This window comes from Rhamphochromis longiceps, linkage group LG11 (genome assembly GCF_057381845.1).
Source record: "Rhamphochromis longiceps isolate RC_006_pf linkage group LG11, R_longiceps_female_GT1.1, whole genome shotgun sequence".
Lineage (NCBI taxonomy): Eukaryota > Metazoa > Chordata > Actinopteri > Cichliformes > Cichlidae > Rhamphochromis > Rhamphochromis longiceps.
The window spans coordinates 30,885,745-30,912,500 of NC_140567.1; the positions used below are offsets into that span (position 1 = coordinate 30,885,745).

The 26,756-nt window shown below is 38.6% G+C and overlaps 1 protein-coding gene across 1 annotated transcript in view; it reads left to right on the forward strand.

The window, feature by feature from the left end:
* The first annotated feature begins 12,651 nt into the window (after positions 1-12,651).
* Positions 12,652-26,756, forward strand: part of plekhf2 (pleckstrin homology and FYVE domain containing 2) — a 38,045-nt gene continuing 23,940 nt past the window's right edge. Inside the window, exon 1 of the mRNA XM_085423624.1 lies at positions 12,652-12,800. The gene's annotated coding sequence lies outside the window, so the exon portion shown is untranslated. The remainder of the gene's footprint in view (positions 12,801-26,756) is intronic.

Genomic DNA, 26,756 nt, shown 5'->3' on the forward strand with positions numbered 1-26,756 from the left:
CTTCATCTTGTCTCTGTGTTTTGTTCTTTAGTGTTCTCTTCTAGTTTTCTAACACTCACCTTTATGTTTTGTCCTTGGCATCTTCCATGTTAGGTCTGTCCTGTTTCCATGTTTTTTTACTTTCTGTGTCTCTCGCCTATTCTGCCTCTCTCTCTCTGTGTTCCTCCCTCTCCCAGTGTGTCACCCTCTCTCTCACCCCAGTCATATCTCGGTGTTCTGTCGCCACCATCCTGGTGTGAAGCTTGCGTGTCCTTGTCTGAGTCTTGGTGTGCGTGATGCTTCCTTTTCTTTTCTTTTTTTTGTCAGTCCCTCGTCTCATGTGCATTGTGTTCAGTTTTGCTTCCCCTGTCGCTATGTGCAAATTTGTTCCTGCTGTGTTTCCACTTGAGTGTATTTATTGTCTTAGTTTTCCTCAATCCCTAGAGCATCTATTTACTCGTCCCTATGTTACAGGTTTCCCAGTGGTTTTTCTACTGTTTAGTTCCCCAGTTTAGGTTTCTTTTTTACTTACTAATTTGTTTTTCTCACATTTGTATTATATTTATCTATCTAAACAGCTCACCTTCAGTTATCCCTTGTGTCCACACGTCTGCATTTGGTTCCTCTCCTTTGCTCCGCATGGTCTCCAGCCGCCGATCCTGACATGTGGTGTCATGTTCTGTCTCCTCCTTGGCATCGGCTTTCTTATATTTTTAAATGTTGTGTGCTTGATTATAGGGCGACAGACAGTTTGCGAATGGAGCCCAACCACGCGGTCACTCCTACACTCAGATCAAATACTTGACTGTCTCCTCTCCTCCTAGTTTAATTAGTGTTTATCTTTTCCTACAGTTTCCACAGGCAATTTAACCTTGGTCGTTGAACCTTCCGTCTCACCTGGTTCCTCTGCAGCTTCTGCTCAGATACCTGCCTCTTTGATCCTGACTTGGTCATTATAAAGGTTAAACACCAGAAATACTGAGTGAAAATGACGAGGACTTAGGGAACCTCCTGACAGAGCCAAATCTTTTTCCATACGTTTATATCAAGCTTAGCGTCTTCTTCCACATCATTTTTCCTTCATGAGGTTGAAAGTTTTTCTCTACCGAAAGTATTTGGAGAGCAGTTTTTACATTTTTTTATGCTGATGATGTGAAATTGATTTCCTGCTGGGTGATAGATTCTGGTAATATTGCCGTTATTAGATTTCAGTGCTTGGAAACTGCTAAAAATCACTTTGGTGAGCTTGAGTGCCATTGAGCCAACCACTTTGTCATGTTTATTCTATGTTGTTGTTAGGTGTGGCTGTATGCAGGCAGGAATAGGACCCAAGGTGCAGACTCCAGAGACAGATGTAAACTCAAAAACCGTTTTAATGTTAAACTCAAATATAACATAACTGGAAACGATCAAAAAAATAAACTAATACCGGAGGACAGACAGAACACACAGCTTGGTAAACGGTAGATCGCGACACGGACACAGAGAAACACAGGGCTTAAATACACAGAGGGAGCAATCAGGGAATGAGTAACAGGAGGGAAAAACAGCTGGGACAAATCAGAACTGACGAGACCAAAGAAGCGTAATCTGAACACACTGAGAAAAGACAGAGACCTTCAAAGTAAAACAGGAAACACATAACACAGACTGAACAAAGACACAGACTCACATGCAGGTACTACAGAGGGAACAGAGACGTGGGAACAGGGCAGACACAAACACTGACTGAACGCGGGGATATAGGAACTAAGGATACACAGAGACGCGAACTAGACAAGGGGATGCCGGTGATAGGGGAGACAGAGCAACTAAAGAAGACAGAGACATAAGCCATAAGACAGAACTCAAAGAAACCAAAAACTAGACAGTATAAATAATATCGTAAACTCAAAAACCCTGGGTCAACGACCCAGGCATCCTAACAGTTGTAAATATAACTGATTCACCTGGCCTTCAGAAAATTGCACAAACCGTCCATTTTTGATAATTTTCACTCTGCACATATGCAGCCGGTGCTCTATGAGATGTTCCTTTCAGCCAAATTTAATCAAATATATTTCAAATGTAATAATGAGATGTAGTGGCATGTTTTGTTTTGTTTTTTCTTGTGAGGAATCACATTCGGCAAAATTCAGCTGCCACATAAACAGCCAGAGATGCCCGTTTTCCTCCGTCAGCAGTACACATGGCCTTCCGCCCATCACTCAAACAAGAGTGAGTGACAGCTGCACTGATGCATGGTGGATCTGTTGGTACTGAGTCAGCTCTAATCTCCGGTGACAGAGAAAAAAGCAGAGCACAAAGAGGAGGAGCTGCCATTGGCCTGTCCAGCAGTCTACTGTAAGATAAAGAGAGCAAAGGTAAAGGGTCATACAGTTCTTAAACTCAAGATTTAACTCAAGTTTCAGATACTTGCCATCTGAAAATCTCTGACTACAACTGGTGTAATTTTTAATTTGTTTAAAGCTTAAAGCTGCATCTATTTTTCTGACTGGTTGCAGAATGCCACATCACATTTGTCAAATACTCACAGTTCTTTCAGCTGAGATTCAGGCTTCACCAATTTCCAAGATAAGCTTTTTATGTTCCTCTTTATTTACTAACAGTAAAGTGCATCCAGAAAGTATTCACAGCGCTTCACTTGTTCCACATTTTACCCTGTTACATTTTTCACCTCAGAATTCTGCACACAGTCCTATAAATCCCGTCTCAGAGGTCTACAGACAATACCTCTGATTTCTTTGCTTGGTTTGTGGTCTGACTGTCAACTGTGGGACCTTATAATTATGTACCTGCTATATTTCTGTTTCTTGTTTTTAATCAATATGCGATAATTCCAAGCAAACTTTACTTTTCCATTGTGGAGTATTGTGTGTAGAATTTTGAGGCGAAAAAAATGAATCTAGGAATGAAGCTGTAACATGAGAAAATGTGGAACAAGTGAAGCGCTGTGAATACTTTCCAGATGCACTGTAAACCGAGGGGAAAAAAACAAAAATAGAGAGAAAAAGCTCCCAAAGCTGCAGAGATGCCTTGCTGCTGTAGGATGAACTTTCCCTCAACTTGTTAAGAATTGTTCAGTTTACTTAGTAATAATAAATTATTTTTAAAAGGTTTGTTATTTTAGTTCTACCTCAATTGGATAATTAGAAGCAATTTATAATTTTCCTGTTACTTTGTATGCCTGTATTTCTCACCTAATAGCAAAACTTCGTAACAATATATAAATCAAAATAGCTTTTTTGGTGCTAAAGGCTACTGACCCCCACATGAGATGAAAGGTTAGTATATGTATTCATGGTAATGATGATCTGTCCCACAAACAGTTATTTATATGTTATATATACTTATTTATTTATATCAACTATGGCTGTTGATCAGATCAATGAGACAAAGCTCCTGGGTGTAATCTTAGACAGCCATCTATCCTAAACAGAACATATTAATAAAAGTCGTTAAAATGCCAAGCTTTGACACCGGAATTGATTAGGCGATTAATCCAGGCATCGATATTGCTCAATAGTATGGTCTGGTGGTACAGTGGATTAGATTAAGGGTCTTTAAATGGTACAAAACAGAGCAGCAGGAATTGTTCTTTGTTGTGTGTATAGAACAAGTTTGTAACAAAAAACTGTAACAAAACCATAAATGTCTTTATTGGTTATATATTGATTACTTCATTCTTTACTTTATCTGTTAGAATTATTATTATTACAACGAGTCCATTCTGTATAAAAATTTGCACTTCAGTGCAGATAGACATGAATGGTCTTCCCGACAGGCTACAGGAGGACATTTTTTATTAAACAAAGCAACAACCAATTCAATTAAAAGAACAGTTTTATAAACATGGAGTTTACCACCAATACAGATAACAACAGAAACCAGTAACACTGTGTTTGTAAAATATTTAAAACAATATTCTTTTGGTCTGACTTTTGATCACAGTTGAAATTGTTGAACCATGAACGTGGATTTTTGTTTGTCTGCTGTAATGAAATTTTCTGTTATATTATCAGTGCTTACCCTGATGTGAGGCATAGTTTGTGTTGTAAAGAGATGTCTTTGTTGCTTCTATATGTGTTTTGTTGTATAGGTGTGTATGTTCTATAGTGCACTGTCAAAATGTAAAGTTTGATTGACTCCAGGAAAAATAGCTGGATCGCGATAAACGAAACGAAATCAGTAGAAATGTAAGCTCTTGGAGTTTAATCAGGAGTATTGTGATGTGGACTAACACGTACTTGTTTTCATTTTTTTTTTTTTTAAGGCATTTGTTCATCAAGACAAAAATATAGAATTACGTCAATCTTACCCATTTGCTATCAGATGGCACCTGAGTATGATAGCTGGCATCATGATTGTGTGACGTTCAAGGAACTAATGGAAACAGACTGTGTGTCAGTGTAATCACACAGTGATTGTTTCCAGAAATGACAGAGGAAGCCGAGAGCTGCTTCCACACAGACACCTCCTGCCAGGAGCTGCAACATCAAGTGTAAAGATTCTCAGCAGGTGAAACTACATATTCCACAGAGAAAGCAAAGCCACCTACCAATCTTAAATATACTCTGGAAGGTTACAACTGAGTAAGGCCTCAATGAGGTCAAAATTGTCCTTAGTCTATCTTCCCAAGTTTGAATAATCCTACATGATTCAAATTATATTTCCAAATATAATGTGTGATATGTATGCAGATAAAATCTGGGTAAACAATGAGCAAAGTGTCATCTTGGCCAAGATGAAGCAATGAGGTCGACAACTGCAGCTTCCACAAGGTATTTTTAGCGTGCTTGTGTGCGTACTCACACGTGTGTTGTAAGTGATAGACAAAGCTGCTGCTTATTTTGCTGAAGAGCTATGAAACTGTCGCAGGGAGCAAAGGGGGTTGAATGTGTAGCACAAAGCAAGAAGTGAAAAAAAACCCCAGTGATCTGTCACATTGCAGTGAACCCTCACACTTGTTAGCATACTTTTGCTTCCTCTTCAATGTTGTTAAAAGCTCTTCCTTGTCCACGTATCCTCATATTATCGCGTTATCAACTTGTCAGCTAGTTTCATATGTTTGCAGAATGCTTTACTAATCTGACTCCTGAAGATGCAATTAAACTGCAACAAGCAGAAAGGTAACTGATCTCAGAAAACCTGACTGAGAAGTTGGAGGTTTGGTTGCATTAGACATCCAAACTAAAGATGATTTTTATGATATTAACTATAAAATCTTTGTAATGGAAAGAAACTTCTTCTTCGTGAACTTGAAAAAAGTTACAATTATTAATGTTCTGTATATTTCCCCAAAAGAAAAGTGTGCCATTATCTCTTTTTCTGTTCTTTAATGAAACAGGGAAAGCTGAAAGATGACTTTATTGGATTTATTTGACTCAGACCTTCATTTTTGAGCTAACAAAGGACAAAAACATTTTAAAATGAAACGGCCTGACAGCCGTTTCAGCTGCATGCCTTTCAAGTCAGCATAGTTAAATATGACATAATGCCTATATTTTATTTACTCACTTCACTAACTGATAAAATAGAATTGAAATGTTTGGGAATAGCAAAAATATAGATGACTGATATGAAATGATAAATATTATGTGTAGGTGTGGGAGGTTAATGTTGAAAAGAAGAAGCTGATGGACTCCTCGCGCTCCTCGGTAGTGAAAAATAAGAAACAAATTTCTTCATAATTTCTAACCAGTTGTCAGTTCTTTCGAGACATCACTCCAACTAATGAACTCAAGTTTTCATTTTCAGAGTCATGAACCAGATAATCAGCAGTTCATTCCCATTTTACGGGGACCACGGTAAACGATGCTCCACTTAGCAACACCAGAGATGTCAGATGTCTCAAGTGAGGCTCTGGGTCACAAAGTAAAGGAACAATTTTCTCTGAAACACAGAACTGCTGTGCTGATCCATTAATTTAAGGACATGCTGTGTTCATTTCCAGTTCACCGAAACTTAATTTGCATTTAGATGACATGACATCCATATTAGGGTGAGCAGATATGAAATCGTAGCCCTACTCATGGTCATAGAGTCGCTGATAGACACATCAGCTGCCATGGTGGTTGAACCTGTAACCTTGGTGCTATAGCAAATGCTTCTCAGATCACCAGGCCATCCTGCCCCCAATTAAATCTGCCTCTACAGATAAGATCCTGGCTCAGCTCTCTGCAGCTCTTGTTTTTCAAAAGAACTGCTCCTACCTCCCAATACCATGAAGAAATGGCAACTAAATCATGGAGGACACAAACTATTTCTATATACATTGAAAAAAGCAATGCACTGGAGTCAGTATAATTTACAGTCTTTCAGCTTTTACTGAACAAACAGTGTCAAAAGCTCAAAAAGGTATAATCAAAAGTGTACTGCCTCCTCTAAATTATAGCGAGTAACTGAAAACAAGACGGGTACATGTAGAGACATGCAGAAATGACAGAAATGATGGAGAAGTGGAGCAAATTTGGGAGGCAAAGAATGTAAACATTGCTCATCTCATCTTTTAACTACACTTAAACAACATTTTAAGTACTCTTGATCTTTTCCAAATGGAAGGTTTTAACAATTTATGATTAGTCAGAATTAGCCAAAGTCATGGGTGTCAAACACAAGGCCCAAGGTACAGAACTGCCTGGCAAAGACTCTAATCCATCCCACTGGATCAACTTTGGAAAATGTGAATGACTGCATACATTTTTTACTTTTAACTCTATTTTCATAATTTTTACAGCTTGTTTTTTAATTTAAAAGAAAAAAAGCTCCCCCATGACCAGCCATACTACAACAAAACACTAATAGATAAATGACTAAATGACAGAAAAAAAAATTGTATGGTTGAGAAGAGTCATGCAGTCATTTTGTTCATTTATTACAACAGCATTTCGTGATCACGTGAAAAAACTTAGACACGCTGTTGAAAGTGCACTTTATCTTATCTGGTTTGGCCCAAAGTGAGATCAAAGTGGCCTGTATGTGACTACGATGTAAAACGAGTTTGACATCCCCGGTCAAAGTGATACCAAACCAAGAAAGAAGCTCAAAGGAACAACTGTGATAGTTCTATTGTGTTCATTATCAAGATAAAATTCCTACACAGAGCAACATGATGATGGTTGGAGAGCTTTAAGTAAACAAAAACATTTTCTCATCCTTTTTGATGTTCCACCTCTCATTTCCTCACCCTAAATTTTTAAAGTGCCTGTTGTTGTTTTTATGGGGGTTTTTTGGGTTCGTTTTTTTTTTGGGGTGTTTTTTTTTTTTTTTTGCTGTGCTCTCATTGAAGTGAATATCTCCCTTCACCACACCAGCCTCTCTGACTTATTTTCAACCAGTTCCTGTTATTGGCTCTCTTACTGCTGGCTGTCCTTACTGACCCCATAAAAACTGACCAAAGCCCTCAGAGCTGCCAGTTATGGCTTATTTTATACCTGTAAAGGGTCATGCTGCTGAAAGATTTTACACAAATATATATATATATATATATATATATATATATATATATATATATATATATATATATATATATATATATATATATATATATATATATATATATAACATGCAGAGAAATTGAGGTAGTTTGCATCTGCAGTTTGAATAGAATGTGAAATTACAGAAAACAAAACAAAAATAAAAACAAAACATATCTGTAGCTGATTTGGAGAAAAAGGGTCCTTCACACAACACTACATCAACATTCGCTGCTCTCCCTGAAGAAACTGGTTCTTTTTGTATTTTCCTCTTTCTCGTCTAACATATCAGTCGGCTTGAAACCTGGACTGAACTTATGTGACTGCAAGAAACAAGATGACACACTCAAATTGCCTTCACACCTGAGATTAAATGTCATTGTTTGGAAAATCAGGTTGAGACAGGCTTGTCCCTTCTCACTACTGGAAATAGTTTGTTTGGTTTCAGTAAGGATGCTGCATGGGAAGAACACGAAGAAGATAGGACACATGATGGCCACTCACCCAATGTGAATTCAATTACTTGCTTTATTCTCACGTAGGTGCTATCAGACAATACACACACTTTTTACAAAGGACCTGGTACAACAAGCCTATCTAATTTCCTGTCTTAGTGAGCCACATATCCATGTTCTCACATACAGTTTAATCAGGTAAGGGCTGCATTGCATGTCATTGCAAAAATTGAAAGTCATCAGTCCAAATCATGTTTTTCCAATCTTCTGTTGTCCAATTGTAGTGAGGTTGTGTGAATTATAGCTTCAGTTTCCTGTTCATGGCTGACAGACGTGGCACCCAGTGTGGTCTTCTGCTGCTTTAGGTTTATGTGCTGTGTATTCAGAGAGGCTCTTCATATTTTCGTTGCGACAGTGTGAGTTAGTGTTGCCTTCCTAGCAGCTCACAGCAGTCTGGTGATTCACCTCTGAACTCAACAAGTCATATTTGCCCAAAGAACTACGGCTCACTGGATATTTTCTCTTTTTTTCCCCACATCATTCTCAGACATCTACTTGGATTTATTCACTTAAATCAACTTTTCAATCACCTGTTCCGCTTAAGTCACTTCATTCTGATGTGTTGAGTTGCCGCCATATTATTGGCTGATTAGATATTGCATTGGTGAGCAGCCAAACAGGTGTACCTAATAAGGTATGCATGTAGACTCTAATATACCTCTGGGTGATTTAATGAAAAGATGAAGTGATAAAGTCGGTTAAATTATACAAATAATCATGTTAAGTGAAGTGAGTGAAACTAATTTTGTCACGAAAATATTCCCAATTTTCTCACATTTAAAGATGAGTTTAGAGAGCTTGTGATCAGACTTTTGTATGAGCACATCCACACCAGGGCACTGCTTTAGTATGTTGGTGTTGTTGTTACTCAAAATTGAAGGAAAACATGGTTTTACATAAAGGCAGTTGCAATGAGGGAAACACTTACAGCAGAATGCATTGAAATTAAGAAATTATGGTTATGTTTGAATTGGCCAGCTTCACTATTTAGTCCTGTAAATAGCAGTTTCAGTGGTACAGTGCACAACAAAGCTTGCTACACACCAGTAAGCAGCATACAAAGGCTGTGCATTAAATATGTCAGCCTAAACAATTGTGCTGTTTGAATGACAAAAAGGGAAATTAGATATCTCGTTCTGAGCCTGAACAGCAAAAGATAATAATAAATGTCTGTTTATAGAAATGCTCAGTCCAGACTGTAACATTAGTAGACTACTAATAGACTATGAAAAATTTGCACATGAGCCAATGTGAAATATGTGCAATATGTGTTAATTCCCCATGAATAATACTGAAGAGTAGTATATAATAGCACAGATACAGCCACAGTTTCCATGCTGCAATTGTTTAGCTAAAGTAGCCTAAGACAGAGGTGTCCAACTCCAGGCTTCAAGGGCCGGTGTCCTGCAGGTTTTAGATGTCACCCTGGGTCAACAAACCTGAATCAAATGATTAGTTCATTACCAGGCCTCTGGAGAACTTCAAGACTTGTTGATGTGTTGGATCAAGGACACATTTAAAACCTGCAGGACACCGGTCCTTGAGGCCTGGAGTTGGACACCCCTGGCCTAAGATGAAAATAAAGTTAGGTATATAGAGAAATGTCATTAAAATTGATTTAAAAGTTATGGAGAGCTAGATGTCATGTACTAATCTAAAATGAAATGTAAAAACAGCTGTATGCTACATGGTATAGCAAATGCAAATGCAATACTGTGAGAGACTGGGAATGAGGGGGACAGTTAATTACAGTATAATTAATCTTATGTGAAGCTAAAGCTAAGCTAAAGCAGACCACGTTTGGATCATTAGGATCCCAGTGATGATGAGATTGGGTTCACAGACACTCTCTAACAGCAGCCATTAAAGACAATCTTTAAGGACATTTACATTATTCATTCCATTTACCTGCAGGTGAAACTGGGGTCAAACGTCTAGCCAACAGGCGTAGGTGGTCATGAATAATCAAACTTTTGTTTCAATAGATTCCAAAAAAGCCTACTGCGGGACAGAAGTACATGCCACAGGCATTTGTTTTAAAGCATATGCAGTGTTTCACAGTTTCTTTCATTTTTGCCACATTTAGATTGAAAACTACCTACAGAGAAGGGTGAGACGCATTAAACAATCAGCTGGAAGGAAGGAAAAGTGACACAAGTTGATCAATCAATCAATCAATCAATCAATCAATCAATCTTTATTTATAAAGCACTGTTCATACAAAAAAAAAAATGTAGCACAAAGTGCTTTACATAGTTAAAAGCAGCCCACCCCACCCTCCAACTCACTCCCCACACTCTCATTAACATAAATGATGTGAATACACACATATCCCCCCCCCCCCCCCCCCCACACACACACACACACACACATACACACACGCGCTGATGTGTAATGAATAAAAAACTAGACCCAAAGAGAAAAGTTAAATCCTTTGATGATAAGATGGAGAAGAAAAGCCAAGTTAAACTGGCCACCTTTGCCCTACAAGTTCTCATAAGGGTGAGGTAATTGGAAGCTCCAGGTTACGGACAATTAAGTAGTGGAAAAGCTTCTTAAAGTCTGCGACCCCTGGGCCACCTCACCTGGCTGGTAATCTAGTGTTGAATGACAGTGGACATAATCTTAAAGCTGGTGTTATGAAAGCTTTGAAAGCTCATTTCGTTAGGTGAACCTAACTGGATAATGAATTTCTTTTTTTCACTCAGCAGTCACATGATTCAAACTGAGAACAACCCGGTTAGGTCACGGGTGATTAGCGTTGCTGTAACTGTTGTTCACTAATCTCGTCTGTTCTAGTGCCTCACTGAGCATCACGATCTATAAAGGTTTGTAATCACCTCAGTCAGAGCTCTATAGATAGACTCAAGAAGTGACTGTGATCAGTGAGTTTCCTGTTCCACTTAACGCCTTCTAATGTAAACTAGGAAAAAGATTATTTAGGACAAATATACATTATACACTGACCGGGCACAACATTATGACCACCTGCCTAATACTGTGTTGGTGCCGCTTTTGCTGCCACAACAGGCCCTGACCCTCGAAGGCATGGACTCCACTAAAATCCTGAAGGTGTGCTGTGGTATCTGGCATCAAGATATTAGCAACAGATCCTGGAAGTCCTGGAAGTTGTGATGTGGGGCCTCCATGGATCGGACTTTTTTGTCCAGCACATCCCACAGATGCTTGATTGGATTAAGATCTGGGGAATTTGGAGGCCAAGTCACCAAGTCAAGCACCTCAATTACTATTTTATCATTTTTTATTTGGCTTTTAAGTTTGTGCTTTTTTCTCTTTTATATTTTTTCTTAGGGTGATGCAAAATGGCCTTGTAGCAGATTGGCCACCGTGTAGTACCAGGGGTGAAATCTCAGTCCATAGCATTTCATTTTCTGGCTCTTCAAATACTAAAATAACTTTCATAATTTTCTGGTTTCTTATTAAAAACATAGATAACCTCCATTATTTTCATCAGGGAAACATTCATCTCTCTTCCGTGTATTTCCCCTTATTGATTGTGTTGATTTTCATTTACTTTTCTTCCTTGTTTTCCCTTCTTTCACCTCCTAACATCAGCCCCAACAAAATCCATCTTACTGATGCAAACTCCACTAGAATAAAAACCAAAATCAGCTTTGCACTTGCTGATCTGAACTTGCTCATTCCATCCATATTTTGTCTGTTTGTAGGGAAAAATAATCTCCAAAGGTCCAAGTCTTTGTAAACATTCCACTCAGCAACACAAACTCAGACGCATAACCTTTGGAATTATTTATTAGAATTCATCTTTTTTAGCTGGAAGTTAATTAGTGCTAGTAAAAATAGATTCAGACTCAGTTAGTATAACTTAAAGTTCAAAACATTGAAGTAAACACTTTGTTACCCATCTTTCTCATTGCTTTTTCCCCTGCAGTTTTCCACCATGACTGATGAATTTATTTAAAGATGACAGTGATAAATAGTTGACATGTGAGCTTAGCAGCTTTCTCCAGAGATATTTTAGACCATCAAGCTTGTGTTAGCCTAAAATACCATACGAGCAAACAGCTAAAAGCTCTGGGGGAAGCACCAAAGTAGTCATTGGGTTTGGACATACAAATAACAATTTTCAAGATCCCACTGTCGCTAAAGTGCTTGCTCAGAGACGGTTATATGATTGTTGGATTTTTCTCTGTATGTATAATTGTAGGGTCTACCTTACAACATAAAGCGTCTTGAGGCAACTGTTGTTGTGATTTGGCGCTGTATAAATAAAATTGAATTGAACTGAAGGGAATTGAAGTTTTATATCCTTGCTTTAACCTGATTCATATTTCACCTCTTTTCTTAGTTACATTTCATCTTTTGTTCGATTGTTTCACTGATTCCTGTCTTGCACCCTGTGGTTTTGGGGGTTACTTTACTAAGTAATATAAGTGTAAAAACTTATTATTTAAATAATTGTCAGTTGTTTGCCGGACGAGACAAAACATGTGAAGTTATAAACCTGGATTCCGCTAATGATGATGGGCATTTTGGCATTAAAGTTGTGCCAGAATAAAATATGTCATTCACATTTCAGCTTTGTTTGAAGTTTCTTACATGTTCGCAGGTCAGAGACCGCACGTTAGTTTTGTATTTACCGGCTGTCCAGCGCGCCCTGAACGCGGCGCGGCGCTGCCATGTTGTTGTTGTATTTTCTGGGCAGCGGCGGAGTTTCCAGCTGCTGTAGCTGTCTGCGGACGCGGTGGGTAGTTTCGGTGGGGGAGGCACTGCTTTAATCACTCTATTTGGATTACAACCGAGCTTCAAGTAACAGCAAAAGTTGCCGGACAACAGGAGCTGCCGTCGGGTATGTAGTTTTCCACGTTTTTAAACTTGTCTCCGTTGGTGTCCTGTCACTCTTTGCTAAGGGGAGCTACGGCTTGCTCTGTGGTTTGCTTCTACTTTTTCCCATTCATGCTAACAGGCGGTAGCTTAGCGCAGTTGAGCAGCTATCTTTCTTTCCCCGGAGTTCCACACAGGGAGTTAAAATCGATAAGTTTTTTTGTAGTCTTAAAGTCGAAAAAGCGGAGTTGATTTTTGTTTGACACAAGCAGTAACAGGTGAACATTGTTTGGGAAGCTAACTTGGGAGCTAGCTGGCTAACGCTGCCAACTGACACCAGCTTGGAAAACTTACGGGGCAATAACTTGAAAAGTCACAGAAACTTTGTGTCGTATCGTGTTTAAGGTGTTTCAATGTAAAGAAAGAATAAACTGAGCGTGATGGTTTCAGTTTGCCTCACCAGCGGTGGCTTTTTGAGGACTGCGAGGAAAAGTCATTGCGGTTTATTTATTTTTAGCAAGTCAGGACAAGCTGAAAAGGGACAATTTATCAGCGTAGGGTAATATTAGCCTGATGCGTGGTTAAAGAAACTGACTTTTCCACCTAGTGTAAAGTTTAATATTTATTTGGACTAACTTCACCCACCTTTGCCTCACTGTGCAGGTAACCTACAATCAGTTAGAGGTCCAGGCTCTGTTATTACAGCTTTTGTGGAAGCGAATGTGCGAATCTGATTGCTGGTGAAACCTGTCTACCTCAAAATGGGAAGTCTGCAACGCCTTGCCTCTGCCTTAGTCAGGTTGCCCATTATTTTCACTTGACTTCTTCTTCCACTACACTGAGTCTTTGAACTTAAGGTTAGAGGACGATCACGTGTCTTCCCTGGCCAGTATTCGCGTTCTCTCCTGCAACTGATTAATTTTCAGTTAGAAGAAGATTTGTACTATTTTTAATTATAAAATCCCTAATTCGTGGTTTTAAGTTTTTCTTCTTTGTCCACTTTACAGTTTTAAGCTACCCCAAATAATTAGAATAACTCAAACAAAATAATTAAATAAATGACATCCACTTTCTGCTGCTTATCTGGGTACGAATCGGAGGGGCGGCAGAGATAACCAGACCTCACTATCCACATCAACTGCCCGTAGCTCTTCTGGTGTGACATGGAGACGTTCCCAAACCAGCTGAATGACATAATCTCTACAGCATGTACTAGACTTGTCCTTGGGTCCCCTCCCAGTCGGATGTTCCCAAAGCACCACACATAGGAGGTATCTAGGAGGCATCCCAGTAACCTCAGCTGGCTCCTTTTGATATAGAGGAGCAGTGGTTGTAGGCCCCTCACCCCTCCTGTAAGGGAGAGCCCAGAGGACCCTATGGAGGAAATTAATTTCCACTGTTTATACCCACAGACTCATTCTTCCTATCACTTCCCAGATGTTGACAGCTGTGCCTTAACACTTAACTCTCTTTTCATCACAATTGAGTGGTACAATGTTTATAACACTACCACTGCGTCTGTCAAGCTCTCACTCCATTCTCCTCTCACTAGTGAACAAAACTGCGTTGGAATAGTCCTCCATTTGAGGCAGAAACTTGTTCCCATGTTGGGGTGGGCACTCCGGATTTGGATATGGCTGCAATACTGGTGCTTCAACAAATCTCTCCAGTGTGAGACAGTGGTAATCACTTGATGTATCTGACAGGATCATCTGCAAAAAGCAGAGACATGATTCTTAGACTACCAAGCGTGAAACCCTCCGCCTCTTGGCTGAATGTGAAATTCTGTCTTTAAAAATTATGAACAGAATCTGTGACAAAGGGCACCTCTGGCAGAGTGCAACACCCACTGGGAATGAATGTGACTTATTGCTGCCAATGCTGACTAAGCTCTCACTTTGCATCTGCATGGACTGATTAGCCTGTAACAACATGCCTGGTACTTCTTAATTCTGAAGCACCCAAGGGATGTACAGTGGGGCAAAAAAGTATTTAGTCAGCCACCGATTGTGCAAGTTCCCCCACTTAAAATGATGACAGAGGTCAGTAATTTGCACCAGAGGTACACTTCAACTGTGAGAGACAGAATGTGAAAAAAAAAATCCATGAATCCACATGGTAGGATTTGTAAAGAATTTATTCGTAAATTAGGGTGGAAAATAAGTATTTGGTCAATAACAAAAATACAACTCAATACTTTGTAACATAACCTTTGTTGGCAATAACAGAGGTCAAACGTTTACTATAGGTCTTTACCAGGTTTGCACACACAGTAGCTGGTATTTTGGCCCATTCCTCCATGCAGATCTTCTCGAGAGCAGTGATGTTTTGGGGCTGTCGCCGAGCAACACAGACTTTCAGCTCCCGCCACAGATTTTCTATGGGGTTGAGGTCTGGAGACTGGCTAGGCCACTCCAGGACTTTCAAATGCTTCTTACGGAGCCACTCCTTTGTTGCCCGGGCGATGTGTTTTGGATCATTGTCATGTTGGAAGACCCAGCCTCGTTTCATCTTCAAAGTTCTCACTGATGGAAGGAGGTCTTGGCTCAAAATCTCACGATACATGGCCCCATTCATTCTGTCCTTAACACGGATCAGTCGTCCTGTCCCCTTGGCAGAAAAACAGCCCCATAGCATGATGTTTCCACCCCCATGCTTCACAGTAGGTATGGTGTTCTTGGGATGCAACTCAGTATTCTTCTTCCTCCAAACACGACGAGTTGAGTTTATACCAAAAAGTTCTACTTTGGTTTCATCTGACCACATGACATTCTCCCAATCCTCTGCTGTATCATCCATGTGCTCTCTGGCAAACTTCAGACGGGCCTGGACATGCACTGGCTTCAGCAGCGGAACACGTCTGGCACTGCGGGATTTGATTCCCTGCCGTTGTAGTGTGTTGCTGATGGTGACCTTTGTTACTTTGGTCCCAGCTCTCTGCAGGTCATTCACCAGGTCCCCCCGTGTGGTTCTGGGATCTTTGCTCACCGTTCTCATGATCATTTTGACCCCACGGAATGAGATCTTGTGTGGAGCCCCAGATCGAGGGAGATTATCAGTGGTCTTGTATGTCTTCCATTTTCTGATGATTGCTCCCACAGTTGATTTTTTCACACCAAGCTGCTTGCCTATTGTAGATTCACTCTTCCCAGTCTGGTGCAGGTCTACAATACTTTTCCTGGTGTCCTTCGAAAGCTCTTTGGTCTTGGCCATGGCGGAGTTTGGAGTCTGACTGTTTGAGGCTGTGGACAGGTGTCTTTTATACAGATGATGAGTTCAAACAGGTGCCATTCATACAGGTAACGAGTGGGGGACAGAAAAGCTTCTTACAGAAGACGTTACAGGTCTGTGAGAGCCAGAGATTTTCCTTGTTTGAGGTGACCAAATACTTATTTTCCACCCTAATTTACGAATAAATTCTTTACAAATCCTACCATGTGAATTCATGGATTTTTTTTTTTTTCACATTCTGTCTCTCACAGTTGAAGTGTACCTCTGGTGCAAATTACTGACCTCTGTCATCATTTTAAGTGGGGGAACTTGCACAATCGGTGGCTGACTAAATACTTTTTTGCCCCACTGTACGTGACACATCGAGACATGCATTCAAATGCCTTCTCAAAATCCTTTAGCCTATTTGATCAAACTCCCACATGTACACTTGAACAAAAGAGTAAAGAGTATCCCCTTGTTCCCTCTTGCATTGTGGGTGTTACATTGTGACTAGATAGCTGTCGGTGTTGACTTTGGTGGCTGTCATCGCCCTGTTAGCAAACAGGATTACATTTACCTTTGGCAAAGGCTATTGTTTAAATTTTTAAAGAAAGTATTATTAAGTAGTATTAAACCACCCCCACTGTCTTCACCTTTTCTCATTTGTCTCCCACACTTACAAAAATAATGCTGGAACAGCTGGTGGTTTAAATGTAGTAATTAACAAATCTTTTCAACTCTTAAGCAAAGTACTATGTCATGGTTAACAAAATATTTTTGTTTTTTTGGACATATATTAATTTTTATTAAAAAAAGTATTTAGCTACAATTGTTCAACTTGAAATAAAACAGTGATTCTCTAAATCTAACTAAATAGCTCTGGGGAAACAAATACAGTCTGTAAGCAAACATCTGTTATGACTGAGTGTAAAGAGCAGGAAGAGATTTACATATTGATAAGGATGCTTTCTGAACTACTTTGCGGTGACAGGCACAGCTGGGCTTAATAAACTTACCTATATGGAGCGTTTTTGTAGCGATCACTTTTGGAATTTCTGTAGGAAGAAGGTTAAACAAAAAAAGCACCCTCACACTCTAATAATCCTGTTCTACTATAGGAAAAACTCTGCTGTATTGCATTGATAGACTGAGTATCTCTGTGGGAACAAAAGGTTAAAGGAAACTGTGGGCGAGAGAAGATCTTGTTATAAAAATGTGTTTTCTTTTAATCAGACGTTTCATTAACACTTATAGCTGCGTAGGTTGGTAGTTATCTTATGTTCCAACATGACATGTCTTGTAGTCTAATGGTTGCATTTGGATAAAGTTACATTTTTGCTTAAAACTGTGTTTCACGGTTCTAGAGTTGACTGCCTCTTTGCCTAATTATTGGTGATAAATGTGTGAGATCTTTTTTTCATAATAAAACTGAAATGTCACCCACAGCTGAGTGTCAGGCCTTTCATAATTTAATATGGTCTTCTTTTTTAAGTTCACTAGTATTTCATGCATTAAATGAGCTCAAGGTATATTTTCACTTGTCATGCTTTAGCCAAATGGCACCCAAAAGCCTAAGGGCCTACAATGTAGACTGATGTAAAGTAGAAGAAAGCAACAGATCTTCACTTTGAAGAGATTTTTGTATTTCCATAGATTTAGGTTATATTTCTAGGATAAAAATTAGACACTCACTGCCCCAAAAATACAGTTTTTAACATTCTCCCTTCTAAATATTTAAAATACCAACTATATTGTGTCAAGTATATAAAAGTTCCTTAAGAGCTTGTCCAAAAAACAGGTTAAAAATAGTAATTAACCTTAAATCTTTATAGTCAGCTGCCTCTCCAGTGAATCACAGTCCTTAGGTTTAGAACATGAAGTATTTCTCCACCTGCAGCCCCCTTGAAACCATAGACATTATAAAAATACGTACCTACCATGACACAGATTTAAGGCATTTGGGATCTATTGGACCATGGGACAAGAGACACAAGCAGGTAAATGTTGAGCATCACACAAGCAACCTGTACAGAAGATCAGCTGTAGGGAAAGAACAAGACAGGAATATACTGGACTGATCTATAAGCAGCACTTTCACTATAAGAGTGAGGAGATCAACTCTAGTATCAACTAGTAATCCAGTAGTAATCTTCTAAATAGAGTCTCTATACAAGAAACTCTTAACTTGTACCTAACCTTTTGAAACTGGGCAGCTTATTCAGTTTTAATACCAAAACTAGGGAAATAAAAGAACCCGGCATGCTTCTGAAGTAGGGCTGCTCGATTATGGCAAAAATGATAATCACGATTATTTTCACTGAAATTGAGATCACGATTATTTGACGATATTTATTTAACCCTTTAAGACCTACTATAGAACCAAGTCCACCAGAGCTTATATTATTTTTTTACATGCTGTAGTGCCATTTGTGGGAGCATTTCAAGTTGCTATACATCAATACAACTGTTATAGCCCATATTTTAATAATATGTATGCATTAAGTCCATAGTAATTACATAAATTGCAAAAAAGTGCAATAAACTACAAAAAAAATTGAAAATCGCTTTTGTTTTGTTTACATATATTTCTACTTGGAGAAATTTAAGAGGTTTATCCCTCAAAACTTTAAATACAATAAAGTTGCAAAAAATAGTTTCCCACCACAGGAAATTTATTTTGAGTGTCTTCATAGTTTTATTTTGGAGATACAGCAATTTTTATATACTGCAGGAAAAACAAACAATCCTATGATGCAAATTTGCAAAGAAAACAGCATGTGCATCATTTCACTGTGGGAAGTGTTACGAACAGCTGATAGGAACGGCAAAGCGTGTTTCTGGAATATTATGCTTTTGTTCCTGCAAGCGCTTTTTATGCAATTTTTGCAAAGCTATATGTGGAAGGAAACCGTGACCGAGGACAAGCTGATGGCATAAGATGTAAGTACAACTCCTCCGGTTTCATATGCAAAACAAATTATTGCGCTAGCTTACACGGTTCAGGTTATACAGGGATTTAACATTGGTTACGCAAAACGGAGCATGCAGCTCTGACCGGCTTTAAAGGGTTAACAATGACTTTAAAAAAATAATATAAAATAGTGTGCAACACCACTGAAGTTTTTTTTTTTTTAAACTCTCTTTTCAACCAACGGCAGTCACTCTCCAAATAACTTCTGCTTAGCTTTCCGAGCTTCCCTCGGGTCCTCTTAATCAGCGGTCTCCAACCTTTTTTGCGCCACGGACCGGTTTATGCCCGACAATATTTTCACGGACCGGCCTTTAAGGTGTCGCGGATAAATGAGGGAGGGGCTAATAATCGGCTCAGTCATTTTTAATGATCGTTGAAAGCCCAGATCGTAATCGTGATTAAAATTCGATTAATTGAGCAGCCCTATTCTGAAGTGTCATGTGATTTTGGGAGTCTGTTACTGACTACTTCCTTAGATGGCTGAAAGTAGAACGCTGGGTGGGAAATTACCATCAGTCTTTATGTAATGAGAAAAATGGGACCTAATTAATGACTCCCTGGAAGAGAAATTGTGACTTTCCGTTTCTATTCCCCAAACAATGCACCTGGTAAATTGCAGCACCCTCCTCTTAGGAGGTAATCATCCATTTATTGTGATTTATCCAACGCTGCAGCTTTTGGATGATCTTCTAAGTTTGCAAGTAGCAAATCAGTCAGCCAAGATATCTTCTTCCTTTTCGTGTTTGAATGTGGTTCAAACTAGTTCTTCCAGAACTCCTGGGCAATGTAAAGTACACTCAACTACCCGAGGAACCAGGAACCCCTTTACCCCTCATCTCACTTTCGAAGTAGTCAGATCTGGCTCTGAGTAATCCAATATCCTGCACATAATCCAACGTGTCAGTTATAAATGGATGCAGATAAGGACAGCGGGTCATTTCCTGACTGACACATCAAGGAGGTCACAGATAAACAAAAACAGATTATCTAAACAGTGAGTGCTTCGTTTACTGTTTGTGAGGATGAGTATCCTTTGGAATCTGTAGAAATCTGCACATGCAAAGCACAGTTTTAAAAATATACATTTTTAAGCACTTTCCTCCTGTATACTTTGTAGCACACAGACAAAATGGTGCAAAGATAGTAGGGAAGCGTATCATTTATGTGATTTGCAGACAGAAGTGCACAGCCAGCATGTTGTTAAGTCCTAACATTTCATCATAACGTTTTGTCTTTCAGGCTGTTAATGTGTAAAATTGGTGCACCTACCTCATCTTTTCTGCACCATGGTCTCTCTATTTATCCCACTAAAACAAGAACAAAAATGAAGAAATGAGATAAATTAGCAAGCTTTAAATTAAAAGAGACAAAAATACTCTCTGTGTGGTTTTGTTTACGCTAGGCCATTTTAGCTGCTCGCCACAGCCCTGTTCATTTTAAGGAGTCCAGAGGTTTCTGTATGCACAGTCTCACGCTTGTTGTGTGTGATATATGCAGGGATGGTGATATGGCAAGATAGTGAGGGAAGTTAAGTTTAATATGAATTTAAAGAATGTAATATTGCTATTATGCATTAGTGGGAAGAAAAAAAACCCTAAATATTGTCATGACTGGCAGACTGTTGGCAATCACCAGCACAACCCTAATTTTCTTTAGTTATGGAGGATGTTTAATTGCATATTTAGGAGGGCTTACTAATATTAGTAATATGTTAGACCGCTTCTTGTAAGTGGTTTAGTTTGAGTTGTATGATGTGTGAAATGTGAGTTTTGTTGAAATCGAATAACAAATATGCTATAAGTTGAAAAGTTGCTGGGAATAGTTCCTCTGCCAAGACAGAACGAAGCTTTTTAATTACAGCTCCTTGGCTTTTTAATTACAGCTCCTTGGCTTTTTGTCCTCCTGCAAAAACTAATAGGCCAAATTATGTAAAACTTTCTTTAGAGGAGGGGGTTCTATGCTCAGCGCTAGAGTTGTTTCTCTATATATCTGCTCTCATTAAATATATATCTGCTCTCATTAAATCATGACATCACAACTGTCTGAAACCCAAGCTTTTGGGTCATAGATATTATGTAAGCATACACAGATCTCATTATTGTGAAATATATATATATGTATATATATAAAAAAACAAAACAAAAAAAAACACCCAGCACGCCCCTGCGGGCGGTTTATCCTTCAAGCTCGGGTCCTCTACCAGAGGCCTGGGAGCTTGAGGGTCCTGCGCAGTATCTTAGCTGTTCCCAGGACTGCGCTCTTCTGGACAGAGATCTCCGATGTTATTCCCAGGATCTGCTGGAGCCACTCGCCTAGCTTGGGAGTCACCGCACCTAGTGCTCCGATTACCACGGGGACCACCGTTACCTTCACCCTCCACATCCTCTCGAGCTCTTCTCTGAGCCCTTGGTATTTCTCCAGCTTCTCGTGTTCCTTCTTCCTGATATTGCTGTCATTCGGAACCGCTACATCGATCACTACGGCCGTCTTCTTCTGTTTGTCTACCACCACTATGTCCGGTTGGTTAGCCACCACCATTTTGTCCGTCTGTATCTGGAAGTCCCACAGGATCTTAGCTCGGTCATTCTCCACCACCCTTGGGGGCATCTCCCATTTTGACCTCGGGACTTCCAGGTTATACTCGGCACAGATGTTCCTGTACACTATGCCTGTACACTATATATATATATATATATATATATATATATATATATACACACACACACACACACACACACATACATACATACATGCATGCACGGGAAAAAAGAGGGGGGAAAAGCAAAATTGATACCCTTTAAATCTACAAAATAGGGCATTATACTTTATGGCTCTCCAACTGCCTCTCTAGGCATTGGCTGCCTATAAACCTCAGTTTAAGGGATTGTTGTGACTCAGGATGTGGATGTTATTTTAGAGATAACATTCATGAGAGGGTGAAACTGAACAAAGATGCTCTACAGTGATCTGAGAACTATTTGTGTTTGTTATCAAGTCATTATCTATTGATACAAGATATGAAGCCATTAAAAATGAATGGACACTGTGTATCCTACTTCTTTTAGTCTCTCTCTGCTGTATAGCTAACATTAGCTAGACTGTGCTAATATAAGGTTGAACAGAGCAGCTTAATTGTGAGTGGACTTTCAAATTTAGTCCTGTTTTAGAGTAGATGTTTGTACTTAGTAGCACCTTGTTTCAACTAGTAGATGACACTGCATTCAATAGTAATAAGAACTATGCGTAATTATTCTAGTGGTGCATGTTTTTTAATTATTTATAGGCCTCTTGTAACATTTGTTACGAGAGTGTGTCCCACAAAAATAGTGTCTTTGTGGTGAAAGCGAGGAAGAAGGTGCATATGTAAGCATGTGTGGAGGCACACCCATCTTTTCTCCAGCTCCACCGCCTGGATTGCAGTGCGCAATGTGATATCCCCGTGTTGGTGGTGTTCTGTATTATCATAACAGTGATGGTCAAGGCTCAACTGACCCGTCACGTTGTCCTAACATTCAGCAATTGTTAAAATTATCACTAGCAACCCAACATTAGTACCGTAAGCTATATTTGGCTAACAGGAAATCTAACTTGATGCTGCATTTATTATATTGTATAAATTATTAAAGAAAACTGGAGACAGCTGAATCATCAAAGACTGTCACACCAAGAGTAATCTGACCATTTTGTTCATAGGGAAACACTAGACTTGAAAGTCCTGTGCTAAATTGAGTGCATTGTCCAATAGTAAATCTCTCAAGCTTTTGTTTCAGACAGGTGAAAAAGTGAATTGTAAAATATACTCTGTGTGGGGAAAATGCTGCACCTCAGTAGTTTATTTGAACTCGTTCTAGAATACAGGAGATTGGACTTAATGCACTTACAGGTGACAATTCTTTTTTTTTTTTTTTATAACTTTTTATTTATCATTTTACAGAGCAGAAGTGTTGTACAATTGAATAAATCATGCTGTCTTTCTGTTTTTGGACATTGAACAAGCCTTTTGATCATGTAGGTCAGTACTTTGAATATCTTTTCAATTATAAAAAGCATTAAATATTTGCATAAGTCACATACAACAGCTTTTCTATGAGACTAATAGGGGACTAAAGTAACAGTACAAAACTAAGAAGAAGAGCATGTCCTGTAAGCATCTACTTTCAGCATTAGTACTTCTCATTTTCATTTCAGGCCACACCATTACTCAACACTTAAAGGTCTTCCATAGTAAGTCACAGTTTCACTTCGGGTTTTTTTTTTTTTAATGTGGCCCCAGCAGAGCATGTTTTACTTTTGTTACTCTAATTTGACTTGTCTGTGTCATTTGTGCTCATGAACCATGTCCAGTTTTTCAGATTTCATGTCGGTGCTTATTCTTGTTAGATTTAAAGTATTATTATCCTACACTGGAAAGCTTTTTAGTGTTAGGCAAACAGTCTACTGAATATACTCAGCCTGTGCAGTGACATGAAGTAACATGGTTATAATCTTTATATTTCTCAGAATATCATTTTTCCTTCCTACAGATGCTCAGGGGTGTAAAACAAAGCCAGGCTTTCTTGTATTAACCTGCTTGACATAACTTACAATCACAGTCAGAAATAATGAGTATCACAATGAAGATTAGTTTCTCCGGAAACCCAGGCGCTGTGCTTCAAGTGAACGCTCACTTAAAAGGGGCGATTGGCATTTTACTAACCCATTAATCTTACTTAACTGTTTTTACGTTTTTTAATCTTATCACTGGTGCATCTCAGTGTGTTTGTTTTGGTTGTCTGTCATCAAGTTTGTATTTGACCTGAGAGAGAGAGAGAAATTAATAAATACTTAATAAATAATCAGAAATTTAGTAAGAGAAATTATTTTGTTGTTGGGATAATTTTCAGTTGTCAAATTGATCATTTGAATATTTCCATTTCTTAGGTAACTATTCTATAAGGTATCATTGTCATGATGTCATCCAGCATGTTATCAGATATTCATTTGTTGTGTAGATATCTGGTTTCTGTTTAGGGGATTCATGTTTTATTTAAAAAAAAAAAACATGTAAATATATACCGTCTCTTCGTGTCCAACTGACATCAGTCACAGCAGTAGTTATACTTCAATTCACATCATTGTTGCTGGCTCAAACTTGCTGGTAGATTTCATACTGTCATACCAGAAATTTTTTCATTGTTTGCACAGAAGGAAATCCCCCCCCCCCCCCCCCCCCCCCCCCAAAAAAAACAAAAAAAAAACTATGTACAGTATCCAAGTGCTTCACAACAATATCTTGTTTTCCTGGCATAGGGACAGCTCTTATTCTCTGCTGTGTTCATTGGTTGCGTGAGCAGCGAGGCTTCAGAGTGTGACAGTAAGCGTGGTGCACAGTGGGAGGGAAAAACTATTAGAGCTTTTGCTCCTTGTAAATTTCTTTCAAAGACAATTATTGTGCTGTCATTTCTGTTGCAGTTCCTCATGAAGCAATGTCTCGAACCTGTGTGGTGATTTTTGTTGTGAGTCTTTGCTGCAGCTGCCACTATAGATTACTACAAAGCTCCAAAGCTCAACTCAAGACATTCAAGACAGCTAGATTTACAATAATAATTTCACAGTGTACATATTTGTCTGTTTATATGCTGCATACTAAAAAATAGTAACCTCATGTTACTATAGGGTTGCCTTAACATCGAAACTTTTTTCACACCTTTGTTTTTCCAAGAAAAACAAGATGACTATATTAATCTTCTGCTAAAGTAGCACATTTGTCTATAAGTACACTTTATGGTGTTTCCATAGCTCTCTGAAATTAAGGGGATCCTTCAGCTAATAAAACACATTAGAGAACTTGAGTACCTCAAAGTACTGTAATAAATCAGATAGTTAACTGGCTTGAAATATAGTTGGTTAACCACCCAGATATTTGATGTAAATTATGAGGCATTAATTCAATTCATTTTCTTTCATTTTTATTCATACAGCACCAAATCGCAACAAAAGTTTCCTCAATGCACTACTTACAATAGTACAAAGAAAACAGAGTAAACCTCAATAATCATGTGACCCCCCCCCTATAAACAAGTGCTTTGGCGACAGTGGGAAGGAAAAACTCCCTTCTAACAGGAAGAAACCTCCAACAGAACCAGGCTCAGGGAGGAGCGGCCATTTGCTGTGACCAGTTGGGGTCACAATTTGAAGCTGGTTCTCGAGGGAACCCTGTGGAACTCCATAATTAACCTTAGTGTGCGAAGAGGACTCTCCATTTATATAAACAAATTGGAGTCTATTAGGTAGATACGATTCAAACTACTGCACCGCAGTACCTTTAATGCCTACAGCATACTGTAATCGCTGTAATGAAATATTATGGTCAGCAGTATCAAATGCTGCACTGAGGTCTAGGTAACAGAGGTAAGTCCACTGTCAGAGGCCATAAGACGATTATTTGCGACCTTCACTAAAGCTGTTTCCATAATGTGATGAGCTCTGAAACCTGACTGGAAATGTTCAAATAAGCCATTTTTCTGCAGATGATCTGTTAGCTGTTTGACAACTAGACTTTAAAGATTTTTTGAGATTGGCCAATAATTACCTAAGACAGCTGGGTCAGTGATGGCTTTTTAAATAACAGTTTAACTACTGCCAGCTTGAAGGCCTGTGGTACACAGCTTAATTGAGATAGGCTGATCATATTTAAGATTGAAGTATTAATTAATGGTAGGACTTCTTTGAGCAGTCTTGTTGGAATGGAGTCTAAGAGACACATTGATGGTTTGGAGGAAGTAATTACCCTAGTTACTCAGAAAGATCAATTGTAGAAAAAAACTCTAAATAAATATCAGTGGTAACTGTACATAATGTTACGTCTGTGAGATGATTATGAGTAAATTTTTTCTCTATTGATTAAAATTTTATTTGTTTTATTTAATAGTAAGATGTTTGAGCTTTACAGAAGGCTTTTTTTAAAGCAGCAAACTCTATTTCCACGTAAATGACGATCTTATAAAATAGTGAGACGCCATTTCCTCTCCAGCTTACAAGTTATCTCCTTTAAGGTGTGCATTTGAGAGTTATACGAGGGAGTCAAGTACTTCTGATTTGAAGCTTTCTTTTTCATACATAGTGAAGAAGTAAAATTATTAACAAGATAATCGACCTCTGTGGATGTAGCATTCAGGTAGCTGCTCTGCTCTGTGGTGGCACAAGAAGATAACAGTGGATGAATTATATCCCTAAACTTTGTTATAGCACTTTCATAAATACATCTACTGTGATGGAATATATTCCCCACTGCTGTATAATATATTATTGTAAATTTAGATGTTATTAGGAAATGATCAGACAAAAGAGGGTTTTCAGAAATACTGTTAAATGTTCAGTTTCTATTCCATAGGTTAGAACAAGATCTAGAGTGTGATTAAAATGGTGGGTGGGTTCTTTTACATTTTGAGAGAAGCCAATTGAGTTTAATAATAGATTAAATGAAAAATTTATTTTGCTTGTCCTCACTTTAGCACAGAGAAGTTAGTCGGATATGGACAGTATTGCAAACATGAACAGTTAGTGACAGCTAAAATCAGTTGAGTAGGCTGTGTGTGTTTAGGATGGAGGATGGGTTTAGTTTAGTTTCACTTTCAGGGTACTAAAATCAGAGGTAGATATAGTGATAAGACTTGTGATTCAAACACCACTGGTGTTTTGTTATGCATAGTTGTTCACGTGTACACAGTAGATACTAGAAAATAAAATAATTACTTGCTATTAAGTAACAAATAGATAAATACTATTTACTAGTATTAGTAGTATTGGTATTTAATG